This window comes from Vigna unguiculata, chromosome 9, assembly GCF_004118075.2.
Source record: "Vigna unguiculata cultivar IT97K-499-35 chromosome 9, ASM411807v1, whole genome shotgun sequence".
NCBI lineage: Eukaryota > Viridiplantae > Streptophyta > Magnoliopsida > Fabales > Fabaceae > Vigna > Vigna unguiculata.
Genome location: NC_040287.1, coordinates 9,054,182 through 9,078,424, shown reverse-complemented (window position 1 = coordinate 9,078,424; position 24,243 = coordinate 9,054,182). Strand labels below are relative to the sequence as shown.

Here is a 24,243-nt window from a genome sequence, read left to right as displayed (position 1 = left end):
GAGGGTGGGTTATGCTGGATTTAAATATCATGTTATTTGAGTTATTGGTTAGTTTGAATTGTTTTGATTGGTATAATTGAACATTTATATTGAATTGCAATTGTGTTGTGAATAATGATAGTAAGGTATTGCGAGGATGGGTTATGTTGGGTTTAAATATCATGTCATTTGAATTTTTGATTGGTATATGCCTTGAAATTAACAAGGATGTGTGATTGAAGAGTTGGTATGGTAGAAAATCTTAGGAATACCTATGATTCTATGAATTATATGACTAAGTTACCTTTGAATGCCACGAATTTTATCCATGATTGTATTGAGTTATGTTTGATAACATAGGATTATTTAAGAAAAATCTAGTATGTATTGGTCATCAAATTAGTTATTTCCAAGGGAAAATTCTAATATAGGGTGAGTCCAAGTGTATTATTGAAAGGGAATTCCGAGAGTGAGACTATCTTGACTTAACTAGTATCTTACTCACATAGTCAGGTATCTTGGTGGTGTGAGTCAAATGAGGCTCCACATGGCAGACGGTATGATATGAAAGAAGATCATACTTATGGAGCTAGTGGGGTTAACCTTGTCATGGCTTTGTTGGGACATTGGTCTTAAATGTTGTAACATCACTGAAGGATTTGGAAGCAAGCATGACAGGTGCAGAGTTTCACGAGTCCATTTAATACATTAGTCTTCAAGAAGCAACGTCTATACGTAAGTTGTTGTTTGAGCCATTTGAGCTAAGATTTGAATGAGCTGGTTAGATAAAGTTGTAGGGATTAATTGTTGATAACCGATTTTGATGAATGTGGACTATTTTTTTGTTGGTTTTATGGATAATGTTCATTGAATGAAATATTTTGAGAATTGTTAGTAAAGAAATACTAAGAAAGGCTAAGCTAAGAAATGAATTTTATTTTCAAAATATGTTTTCATAATCTTTATGTTAGAAAAATGATTAAACAAATAATACTATTAATACTAAAAATATAAAATAATATAATAATAATAATTAGAGCAATAATAACACTAAGACGTATATAAATCAACGAATACTAATGAGAGATAAATATTAAATAAATGAGGAAATGAGTAGAAATAGTTTGAGTTGAGGCATGCATAACATTATCCTTATAAATAATGCATAGGGCAAAACAAACTCATATGCGCTTCTCTCCCGAGATATAACAACCCAATATATTGATCGAGTGTAGTGAAGGATCTTTGAACCTTATGAACACAAATTTCTTCAAAGATAATATAGAGAAGAATGTAAAACACTCTTATACGAGCTATAGTGCTTGTTGTGTTTATTCTCATACAAATAGAGGGTATTTATAGGTAGTAGAGAGAGACTTAAAACTCAATTGTAATAATTTTGATTAAATAAAATATTAATTCGTAATAGAAAACATAATCGTTAACCATAAATAGTATTTACCCATAAAATTAAAATTCCATAAAGATATTAGTAATTGTAACATAATATTCTAATTATATATTAAAATATTTTCAACAATTTATATAAGTTATTATTTTGCTTTTATTTTGAGTTTTCTTATTTTAAATGCATTAGCTTATCCTTGTCTTCTTTCTCTTTGTGCTTGTTTTCTTTTTTGCAATGATCATATAATTATACGTTATACGTAAGCAAAGATAGGAGAAAATAGTGATAGTAGCACACGAGTTGGGGAAAGGTCACTAAAGGCCTAGAATAGAAGGATCTTAGGTGACAATGTAAATAATAGTTTATTAGGAGAAATTAATCATTTATGTTTGAATGGAATGTAATTATGATATTAAATCTCGTTATAGATAAATTATGAATTTTATGTACCACTAATTAATGTTGTAAGAGCTTAAAAATTGTAGGATGTTACATATTTTCTTTCCTTTTATTTTTGAAGAAAAAAGAAAGTTAAATGCAAACTCATTATTTTTGCTCTCATTTCTTATGTTCTCTTCCATTCTTGAAGAAAGAAAATAACTCTTTTTTGTCGTAATGAAATATTTGTTTAATAGTTAACATTACTTTTTTTTATCTCATAAGCATTTATATGTTCTTTTTTATGAATGTAGAAGAAAAAGTAATTGAATGGGTGTTTTTTCATAACTGGTTTTTAATTGTGGTGCTTGATTATCATACAATTTTCTTTTTGTAGTAATGTCTTTGAATTTTTTATTAGATTATGATAAATTATTTTTGAATTTTAAATTTTTTTCTTAAAAAAAAGTAGATTGATGAAAAGTAAAAGAATAGATTTATATTTTAAAAGTAATAAAAGGGAAACTAACCGTGTAGATGAAAATAAAACAAAAACAGAATTAATATTCAAAGAATTAGAGGCGATGAGTTTGATATTAATTCTTTGTAACGTGATATACAACAACATCCTTAAATATGAGAATATCCAATCAGTAAAAAAAATAGAAAAACTTATTTAAAATGGATTTCATATCAAATACAACTTTATAAATTTTGAGTGTATTATTTTGGCTCCCCAAAAATTATTTGCCAAGATTTGCCACTACATATTTAATATTTTGCAGATAAATGGAAATATCAAAGAAATTCATAAGAATATCAACATAATTTAATTATCAAAGTTATTAGCAAAGGAGATATTGATAAAGTGGGTTACTGTAATAAAAAATCAAGCATAAAGGTGGAATCCCAATTCAATTCAAAAAATCGACAAATAAGAAGCTTGCCAGAGGTTCGAAAGAACAACCCTTATAGGAAATAAACACCCATTTTGGGGGAGAGAGGAAAAAATAATTCTTTTGGAGAGAATGACACTTGACTTAAACATAGAGAAGCTAGAGGTGCATTTTGAAGACCGAAGACATTCATCTTTATTCTTATGTTAGTATATTGACAATGTTGATGAGTAGTTAACTTCTTTATTCATGGGGTTAGGTGTAATTTATTTTTAACTCTTTGTGAATTATACTATTTAATATAATTCTTTTATATCACTCTTGTGTTTTATTATTATTTTAGATGCATATTCTAGATTGATTGCATACATAGGAGCACTACGGATTGAAATATAGTTTAGGAAACCTAACTAGGATAACTAACATGTTTCACATGCTAGCATAGATGTGGAATATTTAGTCATTCATAACATCAGAATCTTGATCATTAATGCAAACCTATAATAAAAATCGCTAGACATAGAGTTTTTGTTATTCAAGTTTAGACTTGTCAGTAAGACATTACGATTTGGTACAAAATGTCTGAATGTTAGAAAAAGGGATTAGAAGTATATTATTTGATATTTTTACTTTGAATTGAATCATGAAACCTAATCCTAATCATATACTCTTGCATACCATGTTTGATAAAAATACAAAAAAGAGTTTTAATTTTTTTTTTGTGAATTTGTTATCTAATTGAGTTATAAACTGCAAAAGTTGTCAAGTATTCCACAAGTCTTTTAGAAAACAATACTTGGACTTTCCACTTTATTACTTGTGCGATTTGGTACGCTTGTTAACCTCAATTACTTTAAGATGAGTATTATATTGGAGATATGAAATAATCAATTATTATACCATGAGATATTATATTATAATATTTTGGAGATATAATAAAATTTGATAATAATTTATAATATACATACTAAATTTAAATATCTTAGAGATATTTCATAATATATTTGTTGTATCCACACATATATTTTCCACAGCTGAATTTCCTTCTTCTTTTTTTACAAGAATCCAGTGGTGTTGAATTGACATTTGTGTTAAATCGAGTGATTAACTATAGGTTAAATATGTATGGATCTTGCAATTACGATGTCTTTAACTAGTTTTTGTTGAATTGATATATGTAGAAATTGTATTACGAGGTTCTGATTATATCTTGCACTTTGATCATGGACAAAACTGATTCTTTGATGTTTACTTTTTTAAATTTAATGACATATATAAGCTTTCCTTACTTTAGAACTCTATCGCCTGGCGGCTAGCCCCGCACTGCCAGGCGCCATACCAGTAGCGCAATGCTACTGGTATTTTGGCATTTTTCTCAGGTCTTAATAGACCCCAATTGCGAAATGCGTCTCTCACACATCAATCATAGTATTCAATACATAACATCATAATAAAACACAATATATACAATTAGCTCATGTCCAAATCAAATATTAACATGCCTTAACATGCCTCACTTGATTTATTAAAGGAACATACCACAAAATATCAATATTATACCCCCCATTTACCACAACACAAGTTATTTTAGTTTACAATACCATACCCAAATTACAGCATCATACACAATCTATGCCAAATCAATTCTATCATGCACACATCCTTTTCATCAGTTATTACCTTACACCTATTCCCACATTCAATATACTCCTGGTTCTATAATCTTATAGTCTATTATTCATATTAATCATGCCACTCCAATCTGATCAGTGTTGTACATATACTTGGATCACCAAACTGTTACTACACAACCAATATGTAGTAAACACCCAATTCGCACATTTAATTATTCATTTATTACTTATATAACACAAATAACAAAATCCAGTCTATCACACATCAAAACACTTTTAATAATGACTCAATTCAGCGCCCCCCATGACAATAACACTAACCAAATCACACTTGCTGGTATACTGACAGGTCGCTTGACGGCAACCTCAGCGCCGCCAGGCGGTGTGTGAAAACTGGGTTTTGCCCAGATTCCTTCCACATTATGCGTGACTCACAAACCCCATGGTTTCAAAGCTCACTCTCAAACTGGCGTAATTTCACATGCACACCACACCCAAGATTCAGAATATAATTAAGTGATCATCAATTCCACACAAATAATGTACCACTTCCAAACGTCACCTATGTCATTCATTCACATTTCCAAACTGAATACTAAATCCCAATTTCATGTGCAGTTCTTACCATCTTCCACCAGTTAAGCAATTATAGGTAATCACACAACATACCAATCATACATACATCATAGAAATCAACCCCAAACATTCCAGCTTCACTGAAACACCCAAAAACCTGAGAGAACTGGGCAAGCTAGTTCGTATCGCCTGGCGGGCAGCCCCTAGCCACCAGGCGGTGCATAGAAGAAAACCCATAAATGGGTTCTGAAGGCATGAGTCGTCTGGCGGGCCTTCAACACTGCCAGGCAGTTTCTGGAATTTTCCAAAAACGCGACAAAATTCAACAACAACGCAAAAATCGCACCTCATTCATCAAGTATAGCACGAAATCATATATTAAACATACAAACACAGAATAAAACTCCCCTAACCTGGTTTCCTTTGCGTAAAGCTTTGAGTATCCCTTGGTTCTCCCTTGCTTCACCACTAGCCTTCCTGGACTTCTCTCAATTCAGCCTCAAAAGTCCACTCACACTCTCAATACTCACTGATTTTCACACTTCTCTACCTATCCCACAATGACAACTGCATAAACCTTTCTTCTTTCCCTTAATTTGCTTTTTAATGGTGTTTTAATGGTGGATTCAAATCCTAAAACGAAAATGTCCTATTAATGGTGTTAATTATCATTCAAGCACTCTTAATGGATTGTTTTCCAGCCACCCTTGGCTGCTAGGTTTACTAGGGTTTCCTTCAAGTCAAAACTAAAAACAGCAAAAATAAAGTTTAATTTGATTGAATAAATTAAATTCATTAAATAAATTAAATTCATTGCCTATTATCTGTTGTTGTCTTTTTATTTTCATCTTTTATTTTAGTTGTGAGTACTTATGCTAGTACTTTGATATCCAACGGTTTTTAATCTCAAATGTCCATGCTTTGTATTTCACAAGTTGTTTGCATGTTTGCACGGAGAGATTTCATACTATTCATTTTAGAGAAAATATTAACATACCTAATTTAATTAAGTATTTTACAATAAAATATTAAAATATTTTTTAGTATCATGATTCTTCAAATGACAACAAACAAAGTAGGACTTACTCGGATACGATAACTGCTCATGCTTAAGAAAAAAAGGGGAAGATATTGTCTTTCAAATTTTATAGTACATTTTTTCTTACCATATGCTTATAAAATATTATGCGAAGAATGTTCTTTCATTTAACGACAAGAAAACATCACAGGAAACACAATATTTAAAGATTTCTTGAAAATTGTTTTGCACAAGTTATCTTTTGAACGTTTTATTAATGTTAAAAGTGTATATAATAAATAATAAATATATAATTATTTTGATCGAATTTGTTACCAAAAATAAGTTATATTTTGTGAAGGAATTAATATTTTATATAATTTAGGAGAAATATTTGGTGATAATTAGTGAAGAAAAAACATATTAAATATTTTATTTTATGAGCTGTGAGGAATACTATTCTACTTTATCCTGATGAAATAAAAAAGTGTTCGTAAAAAACAAGGTTTGTTATGTCAAATTTGTGATAAATGTTTTTTTTTTATCATAAATTCTATTGACTATTTTACGATGAGATTTTGCTTTTTTTTTTTATGATTCTTGTTGTGTGGCGAATTTGTTTTCACATTAAATTTGATTTTTCTTTATCATTGACTAATTGTTGATCAAACAAGGTTTACTTTGCTTAATTTATGTGTATGAGGTTATTAATACGTGTATAAGGTTATTTTCAAAAGTTTTTTCAAAAGTTATTTAAAATTAAATAATATTATTTAACAAAAAATAATATTGTATATAAAAAGATTATAAAAAAGGTTTTAAGAAAATTATTTTTTGAATATGAAAAATTAATGAATAGAATACCTTAACATTAATATTTAGTTAATGGTAAGATTTACAAAAGTAAATAAAACATTTACTTTACCTACCTTAATATTTAAGTATTTGTGTTATGTAGATACTTAAACCTATATATATAACATTTAATTACCATAAAATTAAAATAAATAACTCATTTAAACTTACATAATAGATGCTATTAGAAAGTTTAAAATAAGTCGCATATACAGTTCAACCAAACTATGTTAATAAAATTTTTTATTTTGGATCACAAGGTTATATGTTAAACTCCCTTCGTTTTCAGCTGACAAATAAGTATGCAAGTATTCCTAAATTGCTGACCAAATGTTGTTTACTTTGCTTAATAATTGACGTGATGGATGATGTCATCCTTTTTTACTATGTAATGAAAAAACGAATAATATAGTAAATTAGTTAGACCCAGTAATTATAAAACAACTTCTTTTTGCCTATAATATGTTAAACGATTATCAATTTAATTATTTATAAAAGTTTAAAAATAAAATGACCAAAGCTTCGTAAATTCACATTATAACTTTACAAAATAGAGTTGAACTAATGAAAATATTACAAATAAAAAGGTTATTCGTGAGTGTATTTAAAACTCGACACTATATTTTTAAGAAATTAAAATGAAATAGAAAAAAAAATTAACTGATTTAAAGAAATAACCTTTTGCTTTCCATGAGAAAATTATTATTTTCTGTCTTGGCAGTCATTTTCTATTTCATACTGAGGTTTTTCTTTTCCTCTACTATGCATTAAAATATTGATATATTGTATTGATATTTTTAATATATTTTTAATATTATTAATATATTTTAAAAGTTCAAAATTAGTGATCATTAATGTATTTTGATCAGAAGAACAACACAGAAAAATCAGCAAAGAATTCAAATTGTGGATAATACCATTTTCATCAAACTCATACAGAACATGAAAATATTATATTCGCAATTAAATATGGGTTAACATGTTTTTCGTTCTTAAAGATAAAGATGTGTATATTATTTATTCCTTTTTAAAATATACGAAATCTCACATTAACTAGAGATAAAATCAACTCAAAGTATATAAGTGAGTGAAAATCCCACCTTACAACCCAATTTTGTAAGGTTGAATTAAGTTTAAAGTTCACTTCTTAACATGATATCATATATAGTCCTTGTTAGAGTCTATCATAGCAAGATTTATTGTTTGTTGGACATATTATTTCACTAAATTTGTTGTTTCATTAAAGTCCGTTATCGGATCATTCGTTAATATTAAGTTTCAGGCTCATAATGCATATACCTCAGTATGAGGGGTGTGTGTTGAAAGCCTCATATCAACATCAATTAGAGATAATGTCAATTTAAAATATATAAATGAATACAAATCTCACCCGATACTTATCAATTTTACAGGATTAAATTAGACTAAAGTCTCGTTCTAAACAATATCAAATTTATTTTTATATGTCAGAAAAGAATTTAAAATATCTTGGGTGATAAAAAGAGCTCATGTCTCTCTCTATCCTCTTACAGTCTCACTCTCAACTCTTTCCTACAAATCCCCCGATACAACCATTTGATGCATCATGATCTTTCTCAATTTCTCTTATGTGTTTTTCCCAAAATCTTTTCTTAAAAGTGAGTTTTTCTCCCTCGATAATGGGTGGAAAGTGGGTTTTTTGAATCACATGGATGGACAACATGATGAAATAAGGAGGGATATTGAGATCATTTTATTTCAATTGTTCAAATTGTATAATTACTGATATCGGTAAACTACCCAAAATAATTAGATTATAATACAATTGGTGACGAAGAGAGAGAATTACAATGAGGAAAGAGAAAGTTATAGGTTTCTAAGAAAATTATAGTTTGCTTCTAAGAAAATTTTACATTAGTATAAAGATGAAATTTACGAAGCAGAAACAAAATAATTTTCATCACAAAAAATATTTAACTCTAAAAATATTAACCTCAAGATTATAAAACAAACAAACATAATTTAACGAATTATCTAAAAGTGATTATATATACAAAAATTTTGAAATTACTCTTAAAAAAATGAATTAGACATATAATCAATTTATAATATATAAATAAAAATATTTCATATTAAAAATTAATTTTTGAAAAATAAAATAAATTTAAATTTAATTTTCTGATAATTATTTGTATTATGATATACTTAAGCTATTAGAAGTGAAAATTGACGAGAACTATTAACTATATGTTCACACAGTGTCATGAATAAACAAAGATACTTTTCTGGTCACTAGATAGATCTCATCGAGTTTATCATCTACCTGTTTTTAATTGCATTTTAGAGTTGAATTAAATAGTAGTTTAATATAAAATGAAACGCCCAAAAAGTCAATACAAGGTTTGAATTGTCTCTATCAACTTTCAACTTTCAATAATATAAATTTTGTTATCTTTTTTATTTGTCAAGGAAATAAAGGTAAATTCGTTCCTTTTTTATTTATTTATTTATTACTATCTATCTCCCCCTTTTTTAGCTATATTTTAAATTATATATTATACCATCAAGTTGAAAATGTTATTCAATTTTAAAAGTCTCAAGTTTGTAGAATTCTAATTACATGCAATAACAGAAAAGTGAATGACACAGGGTAATGGGGTTTCATATTAACTACACTCTTTCTTTTAATTCTATTCAGGTAAATATAATAAGGTTTGTTAATATTAATATTAGATCCCACATTCATAAATTTCAAGCAAGTATAATATATTAGTCGAAATTTTAACATCATATTTTAATACCCGTATTTTTAAATTAAGAAAAAGCATCCCGTATAATTTGAGTGTTTGTAAAATCATATAAGATTATATAAATACAAATTTAAAATGTATTTTAAAAATATATAAAACAATATTAAAAGCAAGGAAAATTTTATAATAAGATTAAATATGTTTGTTGTTTCCGAATTATTTAGAAAATTTGTGTTTTACTAAATCATGTAAAATACTATTCCTAACAAATGACATACGTAAATTTTTCATATAACAAACGAGTTTTACAATAAATTATGATATAATTTCCAAATTTTACATCAGTTTTACAAAATGCAAGAATAACATACTTCATAAGAATATAACACATTTTTTGATAATAGTTTGAAGAAATGAAAAATATATTCAATCATTTGTATACTTCATATTACTTGAAATAATAATAGTAATTAAAGAAAAATAAAATACTAGTTTATATGTAAGATATCATTTTGAGTACTGATTTTTTAATAAATTTATTAACTTGGAGAAATAATTTCTTTTTTAAGAAAATCTATTATTAAAGAGATTCTATGTTATTAAAGAGATTCCCGTATGCATTCATTTTTTTATTTTTATCCTTTAAAATTAAATTTTGTCAGTTCATATTTTTATTTGATTCTTTTTTTAAATTTAACTATTTTTCCAAATTATATAATTATCTATAATAAAATCATAAATATTGTTTATATTTATTTTTATAATTATGATAATAATAATATCTTTTGTTTCGTAAATACATACGCATAATATGTATTTTCATTAATATAAATAATGTTCATTCATAGTACATAATACGAATTTTAAAACATTTTACACAATTTTTTAAAGAAAAATTATTCGAAAATAATTAAGTAAAAAATAAATGTTTTTATCTTTTTAAATTACGAACAAAAATTAGGAATAGTGTGACACGTGAAAATCATAAAAATAATAAATAAAACATAAAACAATATTAAAAAAATAATATAAGAAATTTAAAAATGTCTTAACAAAAGAAGGATAAGAGAAGTGTAGGAACATTGTTTAATTTTTTTTAGAGGAAGGAAGAGAAATATTTTAACAAGGGAGATAATATTTTCATTTTTATTTTTTAAGAAAAAGAGAAGAATTTTAATTTCAGATAAATAATATTATTTTTCTAATATTTAAATATTGTTTTTTGAGAAAGAAAGTTATATCTATATATAAATAGATTTTTCTTTTTAATGTTTAAATTTGGTTTTCAATTTTATCCTTTAAATAAATATTTTTTTAAATCAAAATAATTATTTTATAAAATTTACTTTTTAAATTGTTTTTTCCAAATTTACACCATGTTTTTGATTTTGCCATTTTTTTAATCTTACCAACTTATAAAACTATCAACAAAATAAATAAAAATATTTATAATAAAATTAAAAAATATTTTAATTTTACAATTATACTAATAATAATAAATTTTTTATTTTTTATTATCATATAAAACTGGGAACACACATCTGAATGTATGTGCTTTTACGAATAAAAGTAGAGTTTCTTCTCATTTTTTCTCTCCTCTAAACTATAATGTATGGATATTATACATGTATCGGATATGACACGTATTTAATACGTCAATATATTTATTTTTAAAACAATACGATACGATACGTAATATACGTATATTGAAAAGAGTAAAATAATTCTTAAAAACATGATAAATATATAATTGTTATTATGTAAATTCAAATTAAAATTATATGTAATAAAAATTTGTCAACCTAAAAAATTATAAATTATTGTTATCATAAAAGTATTATTATTTTTTAAATTAGATGCTTCATTAATAAGTATCAATGAAGTATCCTAAAATATCATATATGGATCCGTGTCTGACACCGACACGGATACGTAACCCAAATTAAAATATCGGTGCATTATAGCTTTTAAAAATGGAATCATATTTTCTTTTTAAAGAAACTCTAATTCCTTTGATAAAACTTAACCTAATGGAAAAAATGAAAAGAAAAACGTTTTTCTTTCATTTTTTTTTTCTAGACGAGACAATTATTACAATCTAACAGATAACAAGTTAGTTTAGTTAAAAATATTAATTAAAAACGATTAAAATAATTTATTGAATTAAAAGTGTTTTCGAAATATATTGAATTAATAAATAAATTTACACGAACATAAAATAACATACTTTTATTTTATTTATTTTTAGTTTTACAAAAAAAAAAAAAACAATTATGCAAGACAGATATGGTAACTAGTTTACTACTAATACCAAAAAATAGATAGTGTAAGTAGTATAATAATTAAAATAAATATAGTAATTTACGAAAACAAAAATATAACATAAAATGATGAGTTTTACTAAATAATTGATAAGGTAATATTATGATTATTAGGCAAATGCTATTTGAAACAATGTTTGAGAAAAGTTAAGATCTTAAATTATTTATTTATGTACTAACACAAACATGTTATGTAAATATTTTCTAATTTATCTTTTCTCTAACATATGTATCACATTGTTGTCGTTATTTACTTAAATGATGTGAAGTGATATTTTTAAGAAAGTTGACAAAGGAAATTTATTATACGTCAATGGGGTTGATCCTTACCTTATTATAATTTAATTTAACAAAGTGTTCATATGAAGTCCAAAGCTTACAAGTGGGCAACCTTGTATGTTAGATAAATTTAGACGAAAGTGTAACGCTTTCAAACCTATAATCGTGCCATTCTCATTTTCTATGCCATTAATAATTCTACAACATTGCATAAGACTTTTTTTTATCTATAACAAATATCTGACACATGCCACATAATATTATTTAATTTTGTATGTAATATAACTAATATTCATTAATTGTGTAAAGCTTCATACGGAGTTTATTTTTTGTTTAATCGTTCATATGAAATTTCTGGGGACTAACACAATTTTATAAGCTAATAAATACGTTAGAACATAAACGGTACCTACCTAACTCGTCTAATTGTAAAAAAATTACATTAATTAACTTTGAATTTTGATTTATTTTTTGTTTGGTGCGTAAAGTTCGCTATTGTTGACGCATAACTATTTGAAATTTCGAAAATAAAAAAGTATATAGATGCATGCGAAAAATACTTAAATAACTCGAAACTAATTAATCTTGTTTGTCAATAACAAAACTAAATACTTAAACAAAGTTAGTTACATATTCCTAATATATAAGGTGAGAAGTAAATATCAATGGTAAAAGTTACACATTATAAAGAACTGTAAGGCAGAGCCTTAATTAGTGACAAGATATGCAAGTTGATAATGACTTGTAACATGAATAAGCTTCAATATACAATGATTTGGACAAAAAAAAATTCAAGTGTGTTAAGTTAGAGTTGTAATATGTAAATTATTTTAAATTAGATGTTTTATATATAAATTATTTTTTTAATTATAAAATTTTTGTTTCTCTTTTTAAACCACTTTCTTACCCAGAATTCTCGTATGCACTCCTCGTTCTAATTTCTATTTCAATTCAAAGTTATTTAACTAATTTATTATGTGCAACAGAATCATAACGTGACCCATTCATACATTCATAAAATTTTACAAAATTTATCTCATGCAGAATACAAAATTTCTAAATTTCATAATGTAGAGTTACACTAATTTGAAGAAAAATATAAATAGAGTTCGTACCATTTTCATAAAAGAATCCCTAAACTCATAACGGAAAAAACTTAATTTGAGAGAAATATCAAAGAATCATGAATACATAATCATAATAGAGTATTAACCCCGATTCATGAGAGATATTGTGATAATGTGTTCTTTAATCTCTTTCATCAATCTTTGTTTCTCAATTTATCTATTTAACTTTCTTCATGACTTATGTTGTGTTTGGATTGGGATGTGGAGTTGGGAGAGTGGATTTACGTTGATTTGAGTTTATTTGTAAGTAAATAAGTAAATATGAGTTATTTGGATTAAGAGAAATATGATATGATTTGAGTGAAAAATTTATGAAAGTTTATGTATGATGTGATTGATAAAATTTAATAAATTATAATTTTTAATAGAGTAAATTATATGATTATTATTTTACCCTTCAATGTAAATAGAAGAAATTATATTAAAATAAAATTAAAAATGTTATTTAAAATTAGAAAAATATAATTTATTGATATTATCATTAATAAGTTAAAATAAAATATTATTATTCTCGATGATAACTTAAAATAATTGATAATATAGAGTATTTAATTTATATCTCCACATTCATTTAAATTTAGATTATTTTATATAATTAATTCATTTACAAAATATATTTATTTGAATAATAATAATAATATTATTATTATATAATACTAATTATTATAATAATTATAATAATAATTATTATTAATATTTAAAAAATAGTAATTAAATATATACGTATAATTATTATAATATATATATATATATATATTAATAAATACTATAATTATAATTATTATAATAATTAGTATTATGTAATAGAATATATATATATATATATATATATATATATTACATAATACTAATTATTATAATAATTATAATAAGTAAATTAAAATGTTAAACGCATGGATAATGAAGTAATTTGAATGTGATGAGTTGTCTTTTCTGTATTTTTCTTCATTTTAGAGAATGCTAAAATCTGCAACTCATGTGCAAATTTGTTCTCTCAAATCAGCACAAATCAGTGGAACCAAACACATTCGCAACTCACTTTTCATATGTATGAACAGTACTTATGCGGATCCAAACACAACATTAGAGTGAAAAAACCTTATGACTAGGGAGAGAACCTTGCTCGTTTTATTAACCAAGTTTATCAAGTTAGTTTTTATTTTATTTTTTAAACAATATATATATATATATATATATATATATATATATATATATAAATAGTATATAAATAAAATGGGTGAGACGATAGTTTTTTTTACTAAATTTAATATAAATAATATAATAATTTTAAAAAATATATAAATAGGACGGTGGTAGTTTGACACCAATACTACCATTTGACACTCATATAAATTAATATTTTATTCAAATAATAATATTTTATTAAGAAAAGTTGGTGCCAATAGTAGTTATTTGGGAATGGTGGTGTCAAAATAACTTTTTCCATATAAATATATATAAAAAATAAAATTACAAAAATTTTAGTGACTCTCCTATGTCATAACAATTGATTACATGTGTCAACATGTTCTATATAAAATTGCAGTTCATATCAATTTAAAGTCCTATATAGTTTACAGATAATGATATTTTGATCCACTTTTTTTTATTCACTTTTAACTCGTCATTCCAATCACTCTTAGATCATCATATCACATCACAAAAAAAAAATCAAAATAGATAATATAATTTATAAAAATATCATTATCCATAGTTTATACCTTTCATTGTTTTTACATTACCTAATGTTTGAACGAATAATTTAAATGATTATGCACCAATTAAGTATCAAGATTGTGATGGAAACTCTCAAATAAGGTATTCAAGTAATCATTTATAAAAATTATAAATATGTAAAGATTTTGAAAGTTTATTAATTATACATCTATTATTTTATCAATAACTTGTCTAATTTAAGAGTTAGATTAGAATGTTTTTATTAACTTGTCTAATTTGTTTTATATATATATATATATATATATATATATATATATATTAATGACACATTTAATCATATAAATATTTTTAAAATTTTATATAATTAATTAATGTTTCTAATTATGTTAGATTATTTTATTATAATTAATAATTGAAACTTAATTTAAAATTATCATCAACTTAAGTTATAATATTATAAGTATAAATGTATCTTCAAATGATATAATACAGAAAAATCAATCTTTTAAATTATTTTTTAATTAAATTTTATTTTAGAAAAAAATATTAACAAATCAACTTAACTCACCTTGTCTCTAATATGCTAATTTGGCATAGTAAACAGACTATAGATTGAAAACTCTATTCGACATACCAGATTTTGATAGACGGGTAGATTAATTAATGCTTAATTAGTGATTTAGTTTTCTAATTTGTTACTTTGGTTTATTTTGGTCTTTTTGTTATTTTTTGGTTTAATTTAGTCCTCTAATTTTTTTAAAATGTTCAATTCAGTCCCTTATTAATTTTTATTCAATTTAGTTTTTTTTTAAACGTTTCAATATTGTCTTTTTCAATTTGAGACCAAATTAGTAATTAAGTTTAATTACTCATTTTAACATGTGCATATAAATTGTAATTAAGCTTAATTACTAATTTGGTCTCACATTAGAGAAGATAAAATTGAATCGTTCAAACAAAAATTGAGGACTAAATTGATTCTTTTTAAAAAATTGGAGGTCTAAATTGAACTTAAAAACAATAAGGGAACATAAATAAATCAAAACAACAAATTAAAGGTCTAAATTGAACTTAAAAATAATAAGGGAACAAAAATAAACCAAAACAACGAGCACTAAATCAATAATTAAACATTAACCGATAAGTCAAAACTCACTTTATTACTCCTATCATGTATATAAAGTCAAAAAATTATAATAATGCTTAATTAAGATTCAATATTCTTATAAATGGAATATTTTTTTTATTTTGTATTAGAGAAAATTTATTCTATTGAATCCTGGTACGATTCTCTATTTTTTTTTGTTTGAATAAATACTTAATCCTTCCAAATTGATAAACTAATTTTGAAAAAGAAAAATTTTAATGTTATACTTTAGTTTAATATTAACTTAATTTTAGAATATAAGCATTCAAAGATATCACGTCACTATAAAATTGATTTTAGAAAAATATATTCAACGGAAAATAGTTTTATAAATTCTAATTTATCAAAAAGAACATATATGTTTCACGATATAAATAGTTGCAATGTTAAAAATTTACAATTGGGGATGTAGCTCAAATGGTAGAGCGCCCGCTTTGCATGCGGGAGGTACAGGGTTCGATCCCCTGCATCTCCATTTTAATTTTTGATTTTTCATCCCTTCTTTCATTCAACAAGTTTGTGTGTATTTTTTTTGGAAAAGAAAACGTAATTAGCAAAAATTATCTTCATTGCATTATTCATGAATTTTTAAAATTTTATACATAATATAAAAGAATAAATTATTATGAATAACTTTAATGACTCTTCTTTTAAGAACGTTAGTTTTTTTTATAGGAGAGATAAAATGGTATAATTCATTTTGTTTTGACCTAACTAACCTCTTAAAAATGATAAAAACAAATGGCATTGTAACATGATATCTTAACTTATTCTCTATCTAATTAGATGAATTGAGAGGTCACTGCTTATAATATTAAATAGCACTCTTTTAAAATTTAATTTATCGGTGATGAAAATTTAAATTATAATACATTCATATTTATAAGATTTAAAACAATACAGCTCAAAAATTGTTATTCTTTAAATTATAATAAGTTTTATATTCATTTTAATTATTTTGTCACTCTTTAGCATTCTCTTTATGATTTGTTGCTGTCAGAAAAAAAAATTTCCATACATTTTTTATATTTGTTTGATGTTTACTTAAATATATAATAGAAATATAATATAATATTATTTTTTATTTTTACAATAATTGAATAGAATAAAGTGCTTTATCTTTAAGAACTTTAGAAAAAATAAAGAAAAAAAAATGAAAATGATGACACAAAATTATTCTTGTAACAAACAACAATACATTATGTTTTTTTATCTTTTTTTTTTAATCTTTTCTCATCTAATAAGTTTGGTATAAGAGAGGTAAAATGGTACAATGCATTATGTTTTTACCTAACCTCTTAAAAATATCAAGAAAATTGGCATTGTAACATGATCAAGACAAGTTGTATGGTAACATCTCAACTTATTCTCTATCTAAATAGATAAATTGAAAAAAGGCTACTTATAATATTAAACATTATTTAATTAAATTTTAATTTATTTGTGATACAAATTTGGATTATTATTTAATATTTAATATTTATAATATTTCAAACAAAATATATATATATATATATATATATATATATATATATATATATAATTTTAAAATAAATATAATTATTATTCATATTTTTACTAAATTTAACATAAATAATATAATATAATATAAATATAATTCAATATATATATATATATATATATATATATATATATTAAATTAAATTTCTTTTAAGGAGTCGTGACTCCCATATGTCATAACAATGGTCCTCCTGTGTAAACATGTTCTACATGAAATTGTAGTTAATATCAATTTAAAGTTCTATATAGTTTATACCTTTCATTGTTCTTACATTAACTATGTTTGGACGAATAATTTAATGATTATGCACCAACTAAGTATTAAGATTGTAATGGACATTGTCAAATAAGGTATTCAAATAAAAATTTATGAAAACTATAAATATGTAAGGATTTTGAAAGTATTAATTATACATATATTATTTTATCAATAACTCGTCTAATTAAATTGTTAGAGTGATTTTATGGACTCGTCTAAATTTAAGTGTTAGAGTCTTTTAGTGAGTTCAGTTGTTGGTACTGGTATGACGTATTAAGAATCCAAGTGTGAATCTAAATTACACATTAAGTAGATATGTGAAAGTTGAACACTTTATAAGGTAGAAGATCTATTATCTTAAAGTTTTGGATTATGGATAGTTTCAATCCCTTGTGTGGACTGGACTTTGGTTCGTTATCGTTGAATCTCCCTAATGATTTTTTCCTTCAAAAGATTTCATCACAAAGTGATGATAAGCTTGAAATTTAAAGATTTAATGCTTCTTCCAATCTTAATATGCTATATTAATAATTATGCAACTATGGAATATATTGACATTATGTTTGTTCTTGAGTTTGATTTGGATTGTAACTTGTGTGCTTAATCACTACAAGAAAATGTTAAATTACCAACATAATTTTACTAATGAAAGAAATTTCTTAGATAAAATAGAATTTACTAACATATTTTAGGATTTTAATTACTAACGAATTTAAGATTTTTAACATTCATCAATAAATTTGTTGGTAAAATATATTGGTAAAGGGAGGAAGGCAGAAAACACTCTGATATGCACACTATGTGATTGTATAAATGTTTATGAGAGTATTATTATTGAATCAAGAAACTCACATTAGAAAAGAAACAACTCTTATGTAGAGTGTTGTCTCATAACATACTAACAGAAAACTGAACTAAAATTGTAATTGTCTTATACTTGAATTAATACAACATTCCCCCTTAATTCAAGTATTAACACTAATAATTCCTATCTCATCTCTTAACATCTTAAACCTCTCCTTCTTCAAAGGTTTGGTTAGGAAATCAGCCAATTGCATCTGAGTAGGGCAATAAATAAGCTTCAACTTCCCATTACTGACTTGTTTCTCAGGAAGTGAAATATAGTCTTTATGAGCTTGCTCCTTCCAGGTGATACATTATTATTGGCTAGATTTATAGCTGACTTGTTGTCTACAAGCAATTGAATAAGTTTCTCAATCTTAACACCTATTTCACTCATTATAGAATCCAAACATACAACTTGACATGCAATACTTTACCTTGCTATATATCTAGCCTTACAACTAGACAATGCCACCATATATTGCTTCTTACTCTACCAAGAAATTGCTCCCATGAACATAAACACACAACCAGTGGTGCTTCTTTTGTCAAGGTTATCATTGCATCAGTTTGCATTAGAATAACCCAACAACTTGTTCTGCACATGACCAAATTTAGGAAACAAAATTGCAAAATCCAAAGTTCCCTTTATATACCTTAACACCTTCTTTGCAGCCAACACATGTTTCTTTTGTGGTTGCTACAATTTTCTGGTGTAGTAACCTTTACCTTTGATGGAGTTGCTACAATGTTACATTCTCTCATATCAAAATTTTCTAGCATTTCTGCAACATACTTCTTCTGATGTAGTACCAAGTTTTTCTCATTTTCCACAAACTTCATCCCAAGAAAATACTTCAATCTGCCAAGATTAGTCATCTCAAATTCAATCATCAAAAGCTTATTAAATTGTTCAATCTCTTTGATATTGCACTCTATGATGAGCAAATCATCAACATATGTACACATTAATAACATATTAGCCTTGTCGTGAAGTCTCACACACTCCATGTTTACTGAGCATTTTTTAAAACTCATGTTCCAGCATGAATGCATCTATTCGCTTGTTCCAAGCTCTTGGGTCTTATTTTTGGCCATACAAAGCCTTTTTCAGCCTATAAACCATCTCTTCACTTCCTTCTATCATAAACCCAAGTGGTTGTGTGACATAAACCTCTTCCTTAAGAGCCACCAACCTTTTGGATTCATCTTTAGTTGGAACACCACCTCAAATCAATTGGTGTTTTATTCAGTGGCAACTCAATCAATTTCCAGGTCTAGGTTTTGACAATTGAATGTAATTCTTCCAACATGGCAACCTTCCATAGATCATGCTTCGTAGCTTCTTCATTATTCATTTGCTCAACCTCAATCAATAATGCAAAATGGACCAAATCACCTTCACTAGTCACTGCATTAATAGGATAAACCTCAAAGTCTACTAAAAACCTTTGTGTTCTTTATTAGAAGTGGGCTTTAAGCCTAACTCAACCCCACAAAACGGCTTGGTTCTCTCATGAAAAGTGGGATTCTTGGCAATGTGAATAGCAGAATTGTTGTCACAAAAGGCAGTGTAGGGAGTGGGAACAGAAAAATGCAAATCCTGAAAAAGGTATTGAATCCATTGTAGTTCACATGCCAGGGATGCCAAGGCGCGATACTCAGCCTCAGAAGAAGACCGTGAAACAGTGGTTTGTTTCTTAGACTTCCAAGCAACCAAAGAGGTGCCTAAGAAAACACAATATCCAGAAACAGAGCGTCGGGTAGTGGCACATGTTGCCCAATCAGAATCAGAAAACGCCTGAATTTTAAAAGAGGTGTTGGATTTATACAAAATGCCATATCCAGGAGCATTTTTCAAGTACCGAATGATCCGTAAAGCTTGCTGCATATGTGGTTCACGCGAAGAAGAAACAAACTGGCTAAGTTGTTGGACAGCAAAACTAATATTAGGCTTGGTGTTAGTCAAGTAAAGTAATCGTCTAATCAGATGCCGAAAGGAAGAAGGATCTGGTAGAAGAGCTCCCTCGTCGACATGAAGTTTGATAGAAGGATTAGATGGTGTTGGTGCAGGTTTACATCCAAGCATCTCTGTCTCTGAAATGAGGTCCAAACAATATTTCCTTTGATTCAAAATTAATCCATCAAGAGAACGAGAAACTTCAAGGCCCAAAAAATACTTGATAGGGCCAAGATCTTTAATATGAAATCTAGAATGAAGATGAGCTTTTACATCATTAATTTCAGCAATGCTATTGCCAATGAGAACCACATCATCGACATAAACCAATAAAGCAGTAATATCAGAGGCAGATTTCTTCACAAAGAGAGAGTGATCAACAGAGCTTTGTGTGTAACCAAGAAGAAGTAGATCTGAAGTTAATTTTTGATTCCAATTATGACTGACTTGTTTCAAACCATATAGAGACTTGTTAAGCTTATAAACAAGATTTGGCTGGGGAAGTGAAAGACAAGGTGAAGGCTTCATATAGATCTCTTCATGTAAGTCTCCATGGAGGAAAGCATTGTCAACATCCAATTGATGAATAAACCAATCACTAGCAGAGGCCAAGGCTAAAAAGATGCGGGCAATAGTAAGTTTAACAACAGCAGAGAAAGTTTCGAAATAATCAATCCCCTCGATTTGAGTAAAACCCTTAGCCACCAATTGTGCTTTAAACCTATCGACTGTGCCATCTGGTTTATGTTTGAGTTTGTAAACCCAGCGACAACCAATTGGCTTGATGTCAGAAGGAGGAGGAACTAATGTCCAAGTCTGGTTTCTGTCAAGAGCATGTAAATCAGCATCCATAGCCTGTTTCCAGCAGTCATGTTGAGCAGCTTCTTTAAAGGAGAAAGGTTCAGCTTGGGCAGAAATATTATGACAAAAAGCAGTATGGTCAGAAGAACAATTATCATAAGAAACAAAAGAATGCATTGGATAAGGTGTGGAAAAAGTAGAGCATGAAGTGGAAGCAACATCACAATAATATTGATCTAAGTATCGAGGTATGTTTTTCACTCTATGAGATGTTCTAAGATCAAGATCAGTAACTTCAGCATTATCAAAAACAATACTAGTAACAGGGTCCGTAGTAAGGTCAGTGACATGTGAAACAGGTAAAGCTGAAAAATCATACATGCTAATATCACAATTATGAGAATCATCAATTGAAGCAATAGAGTTATCAGAAGGCAAAGAGAATGAGTAAGGAAAAATATTTTCATGAAAGATAACATTTCGAGTCACAAAAATAGACTTGGAGTGAAGATCATACAAAACATATCCCTTTGTTCCAGATTTACAACCAAGGAAAACACATTTTAAGCTTCGAGAATCCAATTTAGTTCTTCCAGTATTGGCAGAACTAGCGTAAGCCAGACAACCAAAAACTTTTAGATTAGAAAAATTGGGTTTAGTAGAATAGACCAATTCATAAGGAGATTGATTACTGAGAAAAGGAGTGGGTAACCTATTAATTAGATGAACAACCAATTTAAGGGAATAGGACCAGAAAATGTTGGGTATTTTTGCTTGAAAAAGAAGAGCACGACACACATTAAGAAGATGTTGATGCTTCCTCTCAACAATCTCGTTTTGTTGAGGAGTTGCAATACAAGAAGTTTCATGAAAAATACCCTTGCTATTATAAAAATCATTAAGAAGAAACTCTTTGCCATTATCAGAACGTATTTTCTTAAGCTTGCAAGAAAACTGATTTTCTGTCAAAATAATAAAATCTTGAAGAAGATATCTAACTTCTGTTTTATTTTTAAGAAAAAGAATCCAAGTAAATCTACTATAATCATCAACTATAGTCAAGAAATACTTGTATCCATCAATGGAACAGACGAAAATCGGGTCCCAAATATCAACATGGATAAGTTCAAAAAATTGAAGAGATTTACTCGTGCTGGAAGAATATTTCAGGCATTTTTGTTTCGTAAAAGCACAAGCATCACAAGCAATAATAGAAGGAGAAAAAATATCAGAATGATCAGAAACAAGTAGCTGTAAAATTTTATCAGATGGATGACCAAGTTTCATATGCCATAAGTTACAAGGACTAACATTATTAATGAGAGTAGAATGTGGTAAAGAAATATTTGTGTTAGATATACTCAAGTTACGTCTGTCTTGAGAACTATCTAAGAGATAAAATAGGCCTTGATGTTTCCTAACTGTTCCAATTGTCTGGAAGGTATCTGTCTACACAATAAGACAAGTATTTTAGGAGAAAACCATAAGAAAATTAGTAGAATTAAGCAATTTTGGAATAGAAGATGAGTTGAACAGAAAATTCAGGGACAAAAAGAGTGTTGTGAAGGATAAGATTGCCCAAGACAATGGTACCCGAGAATTTAGCAATGACAGAGTTTTGGTTGGGTAATTGTATAGAAATAGGAGAAATAGGTTTGAGATTTTGAAATAAAGATTTAAAAGGACAAATATGGTCAGTAGCACCACTATCTAAAATTCAAGAAGAAAAGGGAAAAACAAAACCTGTGGGTTTGGTAGTACATTGATGAATAACAGTAGCTGTGGAAGAAGAATCATTGGGAGACTACTGAACAAGGCGAGAAGAGCTTCATACTGCTCTCTAGAGAAACCAAACTGAGCTTCAGCTTTGTTATCCTTCTCGGCACGAAGATCGGCAGTAGAGGAGACGATATCAACCATACTAGCATGAGCAAAGGGCTTCGAAGGAGGAGGTTGGACTTTAGTGTGTAGGTTAGAGCCTTGAGGCACACCATGCTTAATCCAACAAGAATCAGAGGTATGATTGGTTCGGTGACAATGGTCAAAATATCTAGGATTGCGGCCACCAAACCAAGGAAAGTGGCCTCGTCCACGATTGCTAGAGAAACCACCGCGAAAATTTTTACCATGAGATTGGCCATGGTAGGAAATCAACAACAAAGGAAAAAAAATGCGGGAGGCGATTTAAATCTGATACCATGTTAGAAGCCGGTTTTGTGGGGTTGAGTTAGGCTTAAAGCCCACTTCTAACATGGTATCAGAGCCAGGTTAGCGTCTATCCTAGCGAGATTTCTTGAACATTTTGTTCCACCCGATATCGGGCCGCTAACGGACCATCCACTAATTTCTTGTCCCACGCACGAGATGAATATACCTCGGCGTGAGGGGGTGTGTTGGAAGTCCCACATCGACTAAAGATAAGGCCAATTCATAGTATATAAGTGAGGTGCAAACCTCACCTTACAAGCCGGTTTTGTGGGGTTGAGTTAGACTTAAAGCCCACTTCTAACATTCTTCGTTACATGAGAGCTCTTTATAATGTCAAATACTAAATGGATATACATGAGTAGTTGATATCGTTATTTTATTATCTATTTGCTAATGAGACATGTACGAATATCATGATATCTGACCCAAAGATACCCGCTACAAGCTAATAATTTTTAGTAAATTTTATTCAAAAAATTTTTCTTTTAAATTCACGTGATCAAAATAAAATTATTAATGAAAACAATATTAACCATGGTATAATCATTTAATATTTGACTTCATATATTTATGTATTTTTGGTTATACATATTAAATTGAAGTTATTTTTATAGAAGATTAATTTGT

At 27.1% G+C, this 24,243-nt stretch overlaps 1 non-coding gene across 1 annotated transcript; it reads left to right on the top strand.

Moving 5' to 3' along the window:
- Positions 1-16,426: 16,426 nt before the first annotated feature.
- Positions 16,427-16,499, top strand: TRNAA-UGC. Its single transcript has one exon. It is a non-coding gene; the product is annotated as a tRNA-Ala (tRNA).
- The last annotated feature ends 7,744 nt before the right edge of the window (positions 16,500-24,243 follow it).